Source organism: Eptesicus fuscus, chromosome 7, assembly GCF_027574615.1.
Source record: "Eptesicus fuscus isolate TK198812 chromosome 7, DD_ASM_mEF_20220401, whole genome shotgun sequence".
In the NCBI taxonomy this organism is placed as follows: Eukaryota; Metazoa; Chordata; class Mammalia; order Chiroptera; family Vespertilionidae; genus Eptesicus; species Eptesicus fuscus.
In genome coordinates this window covers 103581988-103598435 of record NC_072479.1, presented here as the reverse complement: position 1 = coordinate 103598435, position 16448 = coordinate 103581988, and the positions used below count along the sequence as shown (strand labels likewise).

Below are 16448 nucleotides of genomic sequence, written 5' to 3'. Positions count from 1 at the left end.
GCCCGGTTTGTGGGTTCGATCCCCCGTGTGGGGCATGCAGGAAGCAGCGGATCAATGATTCTCTCTCGTCATTGATGTTTCTATCGCTCTCTCTCTCTCCCTTCTTTGAAATCAATAAAAGTATATTTAGCCCTAGCCCGGTTTGGCTCAGTGGATAGAGCGTCGGCCTGCAAACTGAAAGGACCCGGGTTCAATCCCGATCAAGGGCATATGCCTGGGTTGCGGGCTCGATCCCCAGTGGGGAGCGTGCAGGAAGCAGCCAATCAATGATTCTCTCTCATTATTTATTTTTTTTTTCCCGGCTAAAGTGCTTTATTCAAAGTAATGTCATCGCTAGCCACACATTTCCCCCATCTTTCAGGTCATTGGTGGATTCCGTCCCAATAGGACTTTTCTTGTTTTGAGGCAGACCATTCAGAGACCCCATTTTTCACTTCTGCATACGTGTTGAAGTGCTGCTCAGACAGTGCGTGTGCTATTGATCGGGACACGTGGTCATCTGAAGGAGCAAGGTCTGGTGAACACGGCGGGTGGGTTCATACTTCCCAGGCAAGATCTTTTCACGTGTCTGTCGATTCTCTCTCATTATTGATGTTCCTATCTCTCTCTCCCTCTCCCTTCCTCACTAAAATCAATAAAAAGTCTATTTTTTAAAAAAGTATATTTAAAAATAAAATTAGCCCTAACTGGTTTGGCTCAGTGGATAGAGCGTCGGCCTGAGGACTGAAGGGTCCCAGGTTCGATTCCGGTCAAGGGCATGTACCTTGGTTGCGGGCACATCCCCTGTAGGAGGTGTGCAGGAAGTGGCTGATTGAGGTTTCTCTCTCATTGATATTTCTAACTCTCTATCCCTCTCCCTTCCTCTCTGTAAAAAATCAATAAAATGTATTAAAAATAAAATTAAAAAGTGAGGCTTGGCAGGTCCTAGACTTGCCCACGGCCACGTGGCTGCCAAGGGAGAAAGCTGGCGGCACCCGCACGCCCCCAGGCGCCACCAGGAGCCCCTGTGAAGGAAGGAACATGGACCGGAATGCCCCCGCCCAGGCCTCAGCAACTTGCACTCTGTTTACTTTAAACTGGCCACCTCAACAGAAACCAAAGTTCAGGAAACTGCCCCCTGCCTCCCCCGCCACACACACACACTGCCTCCCCCTAAACCAAACTAAGCGTCGGCAGCAGCACAGCTCACTCCTCCGGCCGCGTGTTCGGTGCTCCGGTTATAGGGAGCTTTAACTGTCCTCATCCCGCAGGCTCCCGACAACCGGGGGGCCAAACCGCACAGGAAGCCACATCTTGCGTCGGGGGCCAGGCCCCTGCTCCATCCCCGCCCACCAGCTGTGGTGCTCAAGTGAGATGTTTCAACAAGAACTCTTTTTTTTTTCTTTTTTTTTTAACAGAAAAGTAACAGAAGCTCATTGTACAACCCTTGGGAATTATGGGCTAGGATAACAAAACAAAACAGAAAATACTCCAAGTCCCGTAGCTCAGAGTGACCGCTTAACATTGTGGAGTGTTTCTTTCTTTTGAGCAATTGAGAAGTCGCCACTCCTGCTCGTGGGAGCCCAGAAATCCCGGCGGCTGTACCGCCGGGTACGTGGAGCGTGTCACGGGCTGCTCTGCCTGCTTCACGGCCTGAAGACAGGGAGGCGGGGCGGGTGGGCGCCAGGAGCCGTGTGCCGGTGCAGACCTGGGTTCCCATCCCAGCACCGCCCCACACTGGCTTCCGGGGCACCCCACTGAGCCTAAGCTTTCGTCCTTTGCAATGTGGAGCGAATGATATGCACTTGGCAAGACAATTTGCAGATTTACGAAGTGTGCCCTGACAGAGGAGTTGGGAAATCTGTGTTTCGGCCGAGCTGGATGTCACGAGACCCCCTGGCAACTCACAACATCAGCCTAAAGTCCCTTTCAATCAGTCCACACCCATTTCTTTGCCGTTTCTGTCTAGGCCACTCATTTTTGGCAAGGGCTGTTCTGGAACACCCTGCTACTATCGCTCATTTATTCAACACATAGCCACAGAACATCTGCAGGTGCCAGGGGCGCTGCCAGACGCTGGGGGGCGAGGGGAACCAAGTCCTTGGCCGTGTGGAGCTGGTGTTCCAGGCGTGGGAAGACAAAGAAACAGGTCAGTGTCAAGTGCACAAGTAAAGATACAGCTAGGAGTTACAAAGAAACGAAAATAGGAAACGGCAGGGAGTGATGGGGGAGGGCTGGGAGCTTAGGGAAGGCCCTTCTGAGGAGGTGGCGTTTAAGAGACAAAAGGAGGAGCCAGCACGAGGACATGGGAGGTGGGTAAGAGGGCACCCGGCCGAGGGTACGGCAAAGGCAGCGGCCCTGAGGTGGGGACGAGCTTAGGATGTGCAAGGAGAAGACAGAGGCCCGTGTGTCAGCGCTGGAGTGAAGGCAAGCCAAGTAGGAAGCGAGGTGCGAGGGGCAGGCCCCGCGGGTGACGGCGCCGTGCTCCGCGTGGGTCAGGAAACCACTGGCAGGTGTTGAGCAGAGGAGAGACAGGGCTCATTTAAATCTTGAGAAGATGCCTTTGGCTGCTGCGCTGAGGATGGATGCCAAGAGGGGAAGCTGGGAGGCGAGTGCAGTGGTCCAGGCCTGGATCAAGAGGGCTGTGGAGCCCATTCAGGAACATTCTGGAAGTTATTTCACGCTCATGGAGCCACAACCACAACTATGAGTGTGCCCTATAAAGACACGGGGTGGTCTTTATAGCTTCCAATGTTCCCTCATTTGAGGCTCACAGCAAACCCCAGGCGGACAGGACTGAACCAGCCAGGCCATTTCACAGACCAGGAGACCGAGGCCACGCCTGGTGACATGCTCGTGCCCCGGGTCACGCAGCCAGCACGCGCCGGAGCTGGGAGTGAACCTCAGGACCTTGGACTCCCTGCCCGGCACGCCTCTGCCTGCGGAGGGGCGGGGAGGGACAGGGAAGGCTGTGGGGAGCCGATGGACCTCGGAAAACCCCAGCAGGGTCACCGCGGCCACCTCCCCGCCGCCCTCGCAGGAAGCGCTCCGCGGCTGCTCGCTGGCTGACCCCCGCCCTTCGGGAGACACGGCGCTGCCTCGCTGTCCCTTTTCTGCGTCGCAGTGTGGACAGGGTAGGAGGGGCTGGAGCGTGGGTGACCCTTCGTTTTCTCCTGAACAATTAGCCTGGAGTCCTTTTCCATCAGCCCACACCGATCTCGCTCCGGAGCCGGGCTCCCTGGGTCTGCTCTCTGGCTCTGCCTCTCACACAGTGTCAATCTCTCTGGGCCCCATCTCTAACCTTAAAGGACCGTCATGAGGATTAACGAGAGACCGTGGGCAAAAGCGTGATACAAACGTTAGATAATTAGGATTTCCAGACAGATCTAAGAGCTCCATGGAGACCAAAATAAGACGTCGCCCCTGCACGGCGGCTAAGACCTCCGACTCGGAGCCTACAGTGCCTGGCTCCCTCTGACCCCCTGCTCCCCCACAGCGTGTGATCTTGGAGCCTTAGTCTTCTCGTCTGCAAAATGGGGCTGTTGATAACCGCTCCTGCCTCAACGAGTTGTTAAGAGGTTTCAATTAGACACAAAGTGCCAAGCACCGTGCTGGCACCGAGCCGTGTGAAACGTGGTGGCCGCGGTGACTCCTGCCACCGTTACCATCCAGCGGGTGTCCCGGGGCGGACACGGGGCTCAGGGGTCGCTGCTGACCGGAAGTCGGCTGTGGCTGGGCTCCGAATCAGAAATGCGCTCGCTGCCCCTCCCTCGGGGCCTCCACAGCCTGACGGGGACACAGCGCTCATGCACCTGCGGAGGCCATCAGGACGCTCGCAAAGAAAGCAGCCGAGCAGGGGGACGAGTGAGGGGGAGGCAGCCCTGGAGCGGGAGATGACAGAGAAAGGAAAAGGAGCCCGTGTGCTACGGGCCATTAAACGTGATGAGAAGAGCTGGCTTCCGGGGAGGCCCCTGGGAGCGGACACGGCGCTGTCACTTCATCAACCCCGGCTGCGGCTCCAGCTTCATGTCGCAGCCCGACTTCCTCGGGGGACCCCTCCCCCTCTGCTGTCTGAAGACCACCACCGCCGGCCCCATCGGTCCCCGCCCTCCCTTCCTCCCAGCCACACTGAGGCCCACACCGGGCTCGCTCCGGAGCCGGACTCCCTGGGTTTGCTCTCTAGCTCTGCCTCTTACACAGTGTCAATCTCTCTGGGCCACCGTTTCTTCATCTGTAAAATGGGGATGATTAGCCCTGGCCGGTGTGGCTCAGTTGGTTGGAGCGTCATCCTGTACACCAACAGGTGGCGTGTTTGATTTCCGGTCAGGGCCCATGCAGGAGGCAGCTGATTTATTTTTCTCTCTCCCATGGATGTTTCTCCCTCCCTCCCTTCCTCTCTCTAAGATCAATTAAAAAAATAAAAATAATAAATAATAAATAAATAAATAAAATGGGGACAATGATAGTGCCTACCTATAGGGCTATTACAAAAATTAAATAATCTGATCTAGGAAAAAGCACTCACACGGGGCCTGACCGCTAGGTAACTGCTGGATCGGTGTTTTTAAATTATTAAAAATGTATACACTTGCCAAAACCGGTTTGGCTCAGTGGATAGAGCGTCGGCCTGCAGACTGAAGGGTCCCAGGTTCGATTCCGGTCAAGGGCATGTACCTTGGTTGCGGGCACATCCCCAGTAGGGGGCATGTGCAGGAGGCAGCTGATCGATGTTTCTCTCTCATCGATGTTTCTAACTCTCTATCCCTCTCTCTTCCTCTCTGTAAAAAATCAATAAAATATATTTTTTAAAAAACTATTTAAAAAAAAATGTATACACTCCTCTAGTTCCTCTCATCTGTGATCCCTGGGCACCGAGCTTCTCCCACAAGTTACCATCACACATCATCAAATCTCAGGGTTCATTTTCAGGAAGGAAAACTTAGGCCCCGAGAACCCACGGGAGCTCCGTGGCAGAGCCAGACTTGAACCTGAACTCACCCCTGTCACATTCTAGCATATGTTTTACTGACATTTAGAGAGCGGGGGAGGAATAGAGAGAAACATCGATGTGAGAAACAAACATCCATCAGCTGCCTCCAGCATGTGCCCCAACTGGGGACTGAACCCACAACCTTTGGGTGTACAGGACAACGCTCCCACTAACTGCGCCACACTGGCCAGGGCCTGTCGCCTATACTGTGGCTGCGCCAGATGATCTGCCCGTTCCTTCCATACGTGGCCCTGCCCTTATACGTCTCCGTGCATCTCCTTAGAACACCCTTGTCATGGCCTTTCTCAAGCCATCTTCCACATATTCAAATGGCTCTTCCAGGAAGAACTTCCACCTCCAGACAAAACAAGCCGTCCTCGTCCTCCTTCCTCCTTCCCGTCCTCCTTCCTCCTTCCCGTCCTCCTTCCTCCTTCCCGGTGGGCCCTGATTCACTTTGACAGCACAATGGCTGGAGGCGTCCTCCTGGCACCTCCACGGAGGCCTGGGGCACAGAGTGAGTCAGACCCAGTTCCTGTCCTCGGGCAGCTCAAGTTAATCAAATCCATATCTTCTTCCTGTCCAAGCTACAAGCTCCTCCATGGTACCCGCCAGGCACCAAGGAACTGACCGTAGATCTCCACGCTCAGGGGCCCCATCCTCCTTCCATGGCCATCCTGCCTTCCCCGGTCTCACTTCCAGAAATCTCCGAGGGGACACTGACTGGGCCAGCCCTGCGAGGCCCTGGGACATGGGGCCATTTTAGTAAAGCTCCCTGGCCGTGGGGAGCCCGCTGACCTTTTAGCTTGAGCCTCCACCCCTGCTGCATTTGCCAGTTCAGATTGTCCTGGTCTCTGCTCTTGTCTACACAGCAAAGACGGAGGTGGCCCGATAACATGGCGTCACCTATTACAGCCATTGCGTTGTCAACGGTCTCACAGGTCTGGGTTCAAATCCAGCTGGGCGGTCTTGGGCCAGCCACCTAAATCCTGTTTCTCAGTGTCTTCAACTGTGAAATGGAGACCAGGAACCCCCAGCCCTCACGGAGCCAGGAAGAATCAGAGAGAACGCATGTCCACCTCCCAGCGCAGCGGCGAGTGTGGGGAGCCCAGGATTACGGCCTTCTCCACCCGGCCAAGCCTCCCCGTCCTTCCAAGTGCAAGCCCCACTTCCTGGAGGGAGGCTTCCCCAACTTTCCCAGGTTACCCCAGAGCTCTCTCTCCTCCCCACTGCCCCTGCGTGACCCCAGTACCGAGCGCTTCCTTGTTCTCTCTCCTCGGTTCACCAATCCAAGCCCGCGCCTGCCCCGGCGCACTTCCCCAGGGTCACAGGAGGCGCTTGAAAAGTCACTTGCTGAGGGAGCCCAGCACTCTGGGAAAGGGTGAAGACTGGGAACCAGAAAGCCAGGCAGGAAGGTTACAGAGCGAGACATTCTATTCTCGAAGCGTCAGGTTTCTCAACTGGAAAGTGAGGACTGAGACATGTCGCCGTGACATGGCTGCCGTGGAGGGCAGAGGAGCCAGCACACGTGGGAGCCCTTCGGTTATGAACTAGGAGTGCTGGTTGAGCGCGTATTATCTGCAGACTCTCACATCCAAACCTACCGACGCCTCAACTTTCCTATGCCTGAGACTCGAGACTAGCTCATCCCAGAGCTCCTTAGCCACCCAAACCCACATTCTTTTTTTTAAAAAAAAACATCAATGATGAGAGAGAATCATTGATCAGCTGCCTCCTACAACCTCCCCCCCTCCCCCGCCCCCACTGGGGCATGTGCCTGGACTGGGAATCGGAACCCTGACCTCCTGGTTCATAGGTGGACGCTGAACCACTGAGCCACGCCGGCCGGGCCCAAACCCACATTCTTAACTGTCCGTCAGAAACAAAAGGCCAAGAGCTGAGAATCCCCTGCCTCCATGGAACACACAACCCACCCCAGCTCAGGGCCACACATCTCTCTCCCCCCTCAGGTCTCATCCCGGGGACACGGGTCTCTCCTTCCCGGCGACTTTGGCGGGTCCCTATGGGAAGTGGAGGTGGAGAAAGACAGCACTGCGGGTTTGGCTGTGTGTGGGGAGCGAGGGGGGCAGTCATGGTGGTACAACTGAAGATCCCGCTGGAATTTTGCCTCCAACCATGGCTCAGTGGACTGTGATTATGGAATTCTTGTGGAAATTCAAGGACCTGCGTTCTGCTGTTTTCCTGAGACTCGATGGATTCCAGGCGCTGAGAAAAATGGTAAGAAGTTGGGGTTCCTAGTCTGGTCCCTGGGAACCAAAGTCCCAGTGAGCAACCCCAGAGAAATGAAATTCCTGACAAGGCTGCGGTGGACCCCCCTTCAGCTCCCATCCTGGACCCCAACTCTACTGTTGCCCACTAATGCCATTTGTCACACAGCCACCGGGGTCTGTCAGGGACCCCTCCCACCTGCTTTCCCCTGGGGACCGGCTTTGTGTCTGTGACCCCCAAACCTGCAGGCGGATTTTACAGGGAAATGGGTAAAACGAGGGAGCAGGCCGGGCGGTCCGAGGCCACTGAAGATGGAGGGGGTCCGAGGCCGGGGTCGGCAGTTCTGGGGGCCTCCTCTCCCAGGGGCGCCCCCCACCCCAGGCGCTGGGGCGCCCCTCGCAGCCCCCGTGCGCCCCGCTCCTCCGAGGACTTGGGGCCCCGGGGCCGGCCCCGCGACCGGAAATGCCCACCGCCCCGACCGCGCCCCCCTTTCCTGCCGCCCCCCCCACCCCCGCCGGGCTGCAGGCCCGGGATCCCCGGGCTCGCGTGGCCGCCGCAGCCGGCTGGCGCGGCCCGTCGGCGGGCGCAGTCCACGGCTCTCGCTGTGGTCCCTCCAGCTGCCGGCGCGGCGGGGCCGAGGCGCACACAAAAGGCCGGGCCCCTTCGCGGGCATGGGCCCAGCCTCCGCGCACCCCGAAGCTCCGATCGCCCAGAGCACCCCCTAAAGAAAATTCCCAGGCACCCCCCAGCCCCCCGAGCTTCAGGGGCGCCCCGATCACCCAGCGGCAGGTGCCCCCGGCCGCCCAGTAACTTTGAAACTTTGGGGCAGGGCACGGGGACCGGGAGGGGGAGCCCCCAAAAGGAGGAAACGGGGGTGGGGGGCCATGGCTTCAGCTCCGCCGAATGCACTCTCCAGGGGGCCCCGCGCAGCTCCGGCCGGACCGGGCTCCCTCGCCGGCCCCCGGCCCCGCGCCCCCGCCCCGCGCCCGGCCCGGCGCCCTCCCGCCGGCCGCCCGGACGCTCGGCCCGGCCTCGCCCCGGGGCGCGGGCGCCCCTGCACTCACCCCTCCGGCTGCGCTCCCCGCGGGCCCGCGCCGAGCCCGATAAGTGGTATGCTATGACTAGAGGTATGATTACGTTATTATTATTAGTAATAATAAGAGTAAGTGCTATTTAATTACGGGCGGCCGCATCCTGCTCGCGGCGCCGCCGCCCCGGCAGCTCCGTGCGTGCGGCCCCGGCGCTGCACTTCCATCAGCAGCCGCTCGGCCGCCGCTGGGGCAGCACCGGGTGGAGGCCCGTCCGCGCCGGGCGCTTCCTCCTCGGGTCCTAGCGCGGCTCCCCAGCCAGGCGCCGGGAGGGGGGGCCCCGGGGGCGGGGAAGTCCCGCTTCCCCCCGGAAAGCTCAGCCTGGGGTTCATCTTTACTTTCGCCCAGGGTCCCTCTCTCGCAGGGCTCGTCCTTGGGGCCTTTCTGCATTTCTGGGCGGGTGCTGGGCCGACTCGCGCCTCCGCCCTCCCCGGGGTGTGAAGGCGCCCGGGGTCCCGGGGCGCTCACTGAAGGCTCCCCGGCCGCGGCGTGCCCTGTCCTGGGCGAGGCCCTGGGGCGCAGGGGGGCGCCGGGACCTCGCCTGGTCGGTGTTCTAGGAGCGGGATCGTTCCTGCCAGGGGCTGAGGCTGCTTGGAGGACCCAGAAGGTAAGGGGAGGCCGCCAAGGAGGGAGGCCAGCTGTGAGCCTCCAGGCAGCATCGTGCAGGGGGGACTGCAGCTGGACGCCAGCTAGTTCAACTGTCTGAGGTGGTAAACGGGCCAAGTGGCGCTGGGGAGAGAAAGGCGGCGAGGCCGGCACGGCAGGTTGCTTTCTGGGGAGCCCAGCGCCCCATGTCCCTTGGGCAGCAGTGTTCCCCGCCCCCACGTTAGAGCTGACACAGCGGTCCCGGCCACCACGTCTTGTCTACCGGGAGCCACACTCTGCACATGCTGGTTCTTTACCCTCCCCAAGCCCCCAGGGTGGGCTTTTCAGGTGAAGGAACGGACACGAAGTAGGAAGTGACTTGCTTGAGATCCCAGGGCTCAGGAAGAGGCAGACAGTTCCATCCCAGGCTTGTCCACCGGGAAGGCCTGGCCACGGCACCCACGGAGACGTGGGCATCTTCGATCCGCATGCATCACGAGGGCCTGTCACGTGAGTGGGTTGCAGGAGAATGGCAACCGGACATTCATGCTCCGGCCTTCGAGGAACAGACAGGTTACCCCTTCTCCAGTGAGCACCGCCTGCTCCAGGCTCGGGCCTGCCACCCCCCGGCCCCCAGAGATGCCTTGCTGTGTCCTGGGCAGGGCCTGAGCTGCACCCATGTGCAGTTTCTTCACTCACGTGACAAACGTTCCTTTCTTCGCTGGGTCCTGGGAGTGCAGAGAAGCCCCATGTGCCCACAGCTCGGGCAGAGTCCCAGGCCCAGTCCTCCGGCACAGATTCTCACCCTGGGTCCCCGAGGACGTAGGCACAATTTCAGGCTTAGGTTGGGGATATAAGGGTACTTTCCCCATAGTGTCACTGTGACGATGAAGCAATGCAAAGCACTGATAAATGTGTGGTTGACTAGAAAATAAATAACAAATACATTCTCCTGGGAAACAGTCCATAGCATTCAGATTCTCAAAGGTGACTTTAAAAAAAAAGAGAGGGACGCCGAAGCCGGTTTGGCTCGGTGGATAGAGTGTCGGCCTGCGGACTGAAGGGTCCCGGGTTCGATTCCGGTCAAGGGCATGTACCACCTTGGTTGCGGCACATTCCCAGTAGGGGGTGTGCAGGAGGCAGCTGATCGATGTTTCTCTCTCATCGATGTTTCTGACTCTCTGTCTCTCTCTCTTCCTCTCTGTAAAAAATCAATAAAATATATTAAAAAAAGAGAGAGAGGGCAGGACCCAGGAGCCTAGAGGTCAGCCTATAATACAGAGGATGAAATGTAGGCAATAAAACATGGTCACATTTGTCCCCCACATGTTATAAAAATGTTCAAGCATGCAGAAAGCTGAGAGAACCATATTTGCATACCCTAAATTATGCTGTGATTATGAACCTTTTGTTGTATTTGCTCTGTCACATATTTATCCTTCTATTCATCCATCCATCCAGCAATCCACATAACATTTATGTTAAAAACAAAACAGGCCTCAGCTGGTTTGGCTCAGTGGATAGAGTGTCGGCCTGCGGACTGAAGGGTCTCGGGTTCGATTCCGATCAGGGGCACATGCCTGGATTTCAGGCTCAATTCCCCAGTAGGGGGCGTGCAGGAGACAGGCAATCAATGATTCTCTCTCATCATTGATGTTTCTATCTCTCCGTCTCCCTTCCTCTCTGAAATCAATAAAAATATATATTTTTTAAAAAGTGCAAACCTTCAAAAGTATATAAAATTAAAAAAAAATTTTAACTTTCTTCTTTATGCTCTTTTGCATTTACTAGTATACTAATTTTCTTAATTACCAGCAGTTTTTTTTTGTGTGTGTGTGTGTTTTTTTAATTGCTGTTTTGGAACAAGATACTTATTAAAGGAGAAAATAATCTACCCAAAGCATCTGGTACTAGGAAACCCTTCACAAATGTTAGTTCGGAATTTAAGCTCCTCTGCAGACACCATCCTTTTCCTTTTCATTCATCACTGTCTGCTCCGCAGCTGGAACAGTGCCTGGCACAGAGTAGATGCTCGATAACTATTAATAGACTTAATGAATTATTTTAATTATGGGTGTTTATCGAGGTTAAAAAAAGAGAGAGAGTATGTTCTGATGGAGCTTGAACCCAGGGGGGAATGTGGGTTGAGTTGTCTTTTATAAACTATGTAGAGACCCCCTCCCACCAGGAGGTGTCCCCCTGGGAATGAGGGGCAGGCTCCCTGCATGTGGGTAGGCCAGGCCCACACATCTCTCTCCTAGGCCCAAGGGCAGCACTCATTGGATCTTAGGAATTTCTCGCCACATTCCTCCTCACTGTTTGGCATGCTTAAGGCATTTGTTTTTGATATGACTAAATGGCAAGTCTGCAGCCTTGGTAGCTCTTCAGGAAACCAGGGTAAATATTATTTATATCATTTACAATTGGCAATTAAGTTTGATTCCAGGCACCAGAATGGAATTTAAAACACTCAGTTAAAATAAGCCAAACCTAATCAGAGGCAGCCTGCTTTCCTCTTCAAAACATTAAAATAGAAAACGAGAGAAAGGTCTGGAACATTCCCTCTCCTCTTATTCCCACCTCACACTCACAAAATGACTTGGTGTGTGTGTGTGTGTGTTGGGGTGGGGGGAGAATTTGAAAAGAAGCCTAGAGATCCGGCTTCTGTCTCTTGTCTAAATTTCTGTGTAACTTGGGCAGGTTACTTGACCTCTCTGGGCTGCAGGTCTTCATCTATTTTAAAGAGGAAAGGGGTAGCTAAGATCGCTTCATCTGCCTGCCAAAGGCTATGATTCCGCTTCTAGAGCCAGGCAAACAGACCAGCTCTCATGTGGTAACAAAGGAGGGAGAGTTGGAGAAAGAGAAGGAATGAGAGGAGATGACAAATGGGTTGCTTGGAAACGCTGATGGTTCTGGACACTTCTGACTCACTGTACACCCTTGGGCCAACCCCTTTCCCTTCTTATTTTTAAACCCCAGTCTCCATCTTGAAGGGGTTTGAGATAGAATCTAGATTCAGGGTAGCAAACAGAATCTGTCAGGCTGGGTTCGTGATTCTTAGCTTAGAATGTGAACATCTTCAAGCAGACCACCTACTCTCCAGGTGACTCCTGTTACCTCCCATTACCTCCCTGACCGCCCCCCCACCGCCCCCCGCAGCTGGATGAGGAAAGGGGAGATCGCCTAATATGTTTAATATGTTCTCCTGCCCATCTTCCTCTTCTCTTTGGGAGGTATGTGTCCAAGGGCCTGGAAAGGCTCCAGAAGTAACCTGGAAAAGGGAGCCTGGGGATCACCCCAAGATAACCTCAGACTTGATCGATCCCAGCTGGAGTCAGCACGGGAATGCCATCAGGCCTAAATGGGAGCATCTCAGCCTTCTCAGATGATGATTCATTTTATTATTATTATTTTTTTTAATCCTCACCCAAGGATATTTTCCCATTGATGTTTAGGGAGATTGGAAGAGGTAGGGAGAGACAGAGAGAAACATCGACGTGAGAGAAGCACATCCATCCGTTGCCTCCTGCACAGCCCCGACCAGGGCCCAGGCCACGGAGGAGCCTGCAACCAAAGTATGTGCCCTTGACTGGGATCAACCCCGGGACCCTTCAGTCCACAGGAGGCCGACGCTCCTTCTACTGAGCCAAACCAGGTAGGGCTGATGATTCATTTTAAGGAAACATCCAATGACTCTGACTGGAATCCCATTCAAATGAGGAAACCTGAAGCACCTATGACAGGCCTGGCCCCAGAGGGTGCTGCCAAGACAGAAATAGTACCTATCCCGGAGGCTCCCCCAGGTTGAGGAGGAAGCTGCCAAGAATGCCATTAACTCTGGCCGTGAAAAAGCCCACAGACCAAGCGCTGTGGGGGCCAGCGGAAAGCGACTCCTCTTGGCTGGAGCGGTGTAGGAAAGCCTCCTGAAGAAGGGGCATTTGATATGAGCCTTGTAGGCAAAGAATGAAAAAGAGGCCCTGACCGGTTTGGCTCAGTGGATAGAGCGTCGGCCTGCGGACTGAAAGGTCCCAGGTTTGATTCCGGTCAAGGGCATGTACCTTGGTTGTAGGCACATCCCCAGTGGGGCATGTGTAGGAGGCAGCTGATTGATGTTTCTCTCTCATCGATGTTTCTATCTCTCTATCCCTCTCCCTTCCTCTCTGTAAAAAATCAATTAAAAAATATATATATATATGATGAAAAAGAGGATAGAAGGATGACCCACATGTTGTGGGAACCGGGCTGGAGCTTCAGTTTTCTCACCTGTGAGCTGGGAAGGGTGGTGATGGTGTCCACCTCCTTGATGGTTATAAAGATTAAATTAGCCGAAACCGGTTTGGCTCAGTGGATAGAGCGTCGGTCTGCGGACTGAAGGGTCCCAGGTTCGATTCCGGTCAAGGGCATGTACATTAGTTGCGGGCACATCCCTGGTGGGGGTTTGTGCTGGAGGCAGCTGGTCCATGTTTCTCTCTCATCGATGTTTCTAGCTCTCTATCCCTCTCCTTTCCTCTCTGTAAAAAATCAATAAAATATATTTAAAGAAAAAAAGATTAAATTAACTGTGTGTGTAAGGCTCTGGCTTGTAAAAGCAGGTTTATAGTTGTGAGTATACGAAACAGTTTATTCTTATATTATTAAAACTGTAAACCCCCTTTTTCCCCACCCTGAATATAACGGAATTGCAGGTAGAGCAAAAGCATGTGTGGGGGCCAAGTTGTGCGAGGGAACCTCGGAAAAGACAGCTGTGTATGTTGATGGTGATTACCTCTGGGTGCTAGAGTTTCTGGGGTAATGTTTACTTTTCCCTTTATCCTGTTCTATATTGGTTGAAGTGATTATGATGAACATGTGTTATTTATATAATGGTGAAAACCGTTTTTATGAAAAGAAAAAAGGAAAAGCTACTTGTGCATTGATACTTCAGAAAATTCACACCTACAGAAAAGCCAAAATATTCAAAGAATTCTCATATTCACTTACTGTTAACATTTTGCCACATTTGCGCTCTCTCTCTCTCTCTCTCTCTATATATATATATATATGTGTGTGTGTGTGTGTGTGTGTATATAATATACATATATATATATATATATATATATATATGTATCCCCATTTTTGAAAGTCCACTATGCAACTCTTTTTTATGAAAGACACACTCTGTAGAGTCAGCCCACTGTCCCTGTGGGTTCTGCATCCTCAGGTTCAGTCAACAAGGCTGGAAAATATTTTCTGGGGAAAAGTGATGCTGTTGTCCGTGTAGTTAGGCCTCACAGTGGTTACATCTTTACCAAACAGGTAGACTTTCTTTCCGGTCATTGGTCCCTAAACAATATAGTGTAGCAACTGTTTACATGGCATTTACATTGTGTTAGGTGTTACAAGTGATCTGGAAATGGTTAAAGTATACAGGATGATGTGCTTAGGTGATATGCAAATACTACACTATTTCATATAGGGACTTGAGCATCTGCCGATTTTGGCACCCAGGTGGGTTCCTGGAACCCATCCACCATGGATACTGAGGGGTGACTACCTCTTTTTCATAACTGAACGAAATCGGAAAGATTTCAGAAAATGGATGGAAACCAAAAATAGCGTGTTTGTGGTGAGCTACGACTGGGCTTTGCAGCGAGCTGTTATACACACCGAGTGCTGTAGTAAGTGAAACTGCACTGTCCGTACGTTATTTCACTTTCTGTGGGCTGTGTAGCACATCATTCTTGTTTTCACTCTATGCTGGTGTTAGCTTAGATTTTATGTTATTTGCTGTGATTGGCTAGGTTATTTTTTGAGTCTGGGAACCCTTAAAATTTTTCCCATGTAAATGAATGGCAATTGCTTCGTTGCTTTCCATCCTGGAGGCTTGCAGGAATGTTTGAATCATTTGAGAGTAAGTTGCAGACCTCATGCTCCTAATAATTTCAGCATGTATTTTCCAAGAACAAGGGCATCTCTTACATAACCCGGTACAGTAATAAAAATCAATAAATTTAATGTTGATACAATACTATTATCTTTCAGTCCCGTGATGCAACGTGCCCAGAGCGCTGCCACCGGTCCCCTCTTCACCCTCCCTTTTCAGCTTCTGCTAATTGTCTCAATATTACCTTTTTTTAAAATATTTTTTTAATTGATTTCAGAGAGGAAGGGAGAAGGACACACAGAGAGAGAAACATCAATGATGAGAGAGAATAATGGATTGGCTCTCCTACACACCCCCTACTGGGGGCCCCTCCTGGGGATCAAGGGCGGGGCGGGGGGGCGCATGTGTCCTGACCAGGAATCCACCATGACCTCTTGGTTCATAGATCCACGCTCAACCACTGAACCATGCTAGCCGGGCTCAATATTACCCTTTATAGTACATGTATTTATTGCATTTAGTTGTCCTGTTTTGTTAGTCTCCCTTAATCTGCAAGAATTCCTCAGCCTTTCTTTGTCTATTTCATGACAGACGGTTTTTGGAAGAGTACAGACTAGTTATTCTGGAACATGCTTGGGATTGTCTGATGTTCCCTCATTATGAGATGAATTGTATGCATTGCTCACTGGATGGTGATGCTGCCTGCGTTCTCAGTGCATCGCATCGGGAGGTGTACGATGGATGTCAGTTTGTCCCGTTATCGATGTTCAGGTGGACCACTTGGGTTAAGGTAGTGTAATGTCACTGAGTGTCTCTACCATAGGTGTTGTAGTAAAAAATATAGAAATGTTTAAAAATGCTTAAAGAATGTGAGAAAAGTTAAAAATGTTTCAGTTAACTTCCCTTAAAACTTAAAGTCTGATATTAAAGATACATTCCCCACTGCCCTGAAGTGTGTGTACCCCAGAGATAAGGATTGGAACTGAGGCAGAGTGACTTGATAAACACTTGACTGAGTGACGTACTCTCCTTAGCCCCCTCGCCGTGTTTAAGATGAACATATGTGCATTGACCTAAATCATTGATAGCCACCTGGGCTGCTACGGGTACGAACAGGCCTGAAATATGGACCCCTGCCAGCCAACGATGCTCGTCTTGTGGAGACATTACAAAGGCCCGTCCCTTGGTGGGTCTGACAAGCGACGCCGCTCCACGCTCCTCTTCCTGCCAGATGACAGAAGAACGGCCAGTAATCCCCAATGGAGACGTGACCGAGCTCTCGGGAGAAGAACGCCGGCCCGCTGCACCCGGACCAGCCCAGCCCAGCCCAGCCCAGCTGCCGGACCACAGAGGACAACACCACGGGGATCCCTAACTAAGTCTGTACCCGCAGCCGCTCAGGAATTTGTGTGAGTAATAAAAAGCTGTGTGATTTGCAACTGCATCTGTTTCATGTGGTGTAATTCCTCCGGCAGTTAATTGAATTAATTTGCGTACGCTTAAAATTTAAATTAAAGCCTTTGGTCTTTGTTGGTCCTAAGCCTGCCACTCTGGTCCTGCTGATGCAGAGCAGTCTCTCCATCAGCAACTACTTGAATGTCCCGATTCCTGCACGGTTCAAGTTTATCTCAAGGGACGCCTTAGATGAGCGCCCCAGATCCTTTCCTGGGATCTACTTGGGACAATCGGGTTACTATTTCCCCTTTTTAATTATCAA

The 16448-nt window shown here is 53.1% G+C and overlaps 1 protein-coding gene across 1 annotated transcript in view; it reads right to left on the bottom strand.

Moving 5' to 3' along the window:
* Positions 1–8701, bottom strand: part of ZC3H7B (zinc finger CCCH-type containing 7B) — a 39705-nt gene extending 31004 nt beyond the window's left edge. The window contains exon 1 of the mRNA XM_054719565.1: positions 8260–8701. The gene's annotated coding sequence lies outside the window, so the exon portion shown is untranslated. The remainder of the gene's footprint in view (positions 1–8259) is intronic.
* Between the last annotated feature and the right edge of the window lie 7747 nt (positions 8702–16448).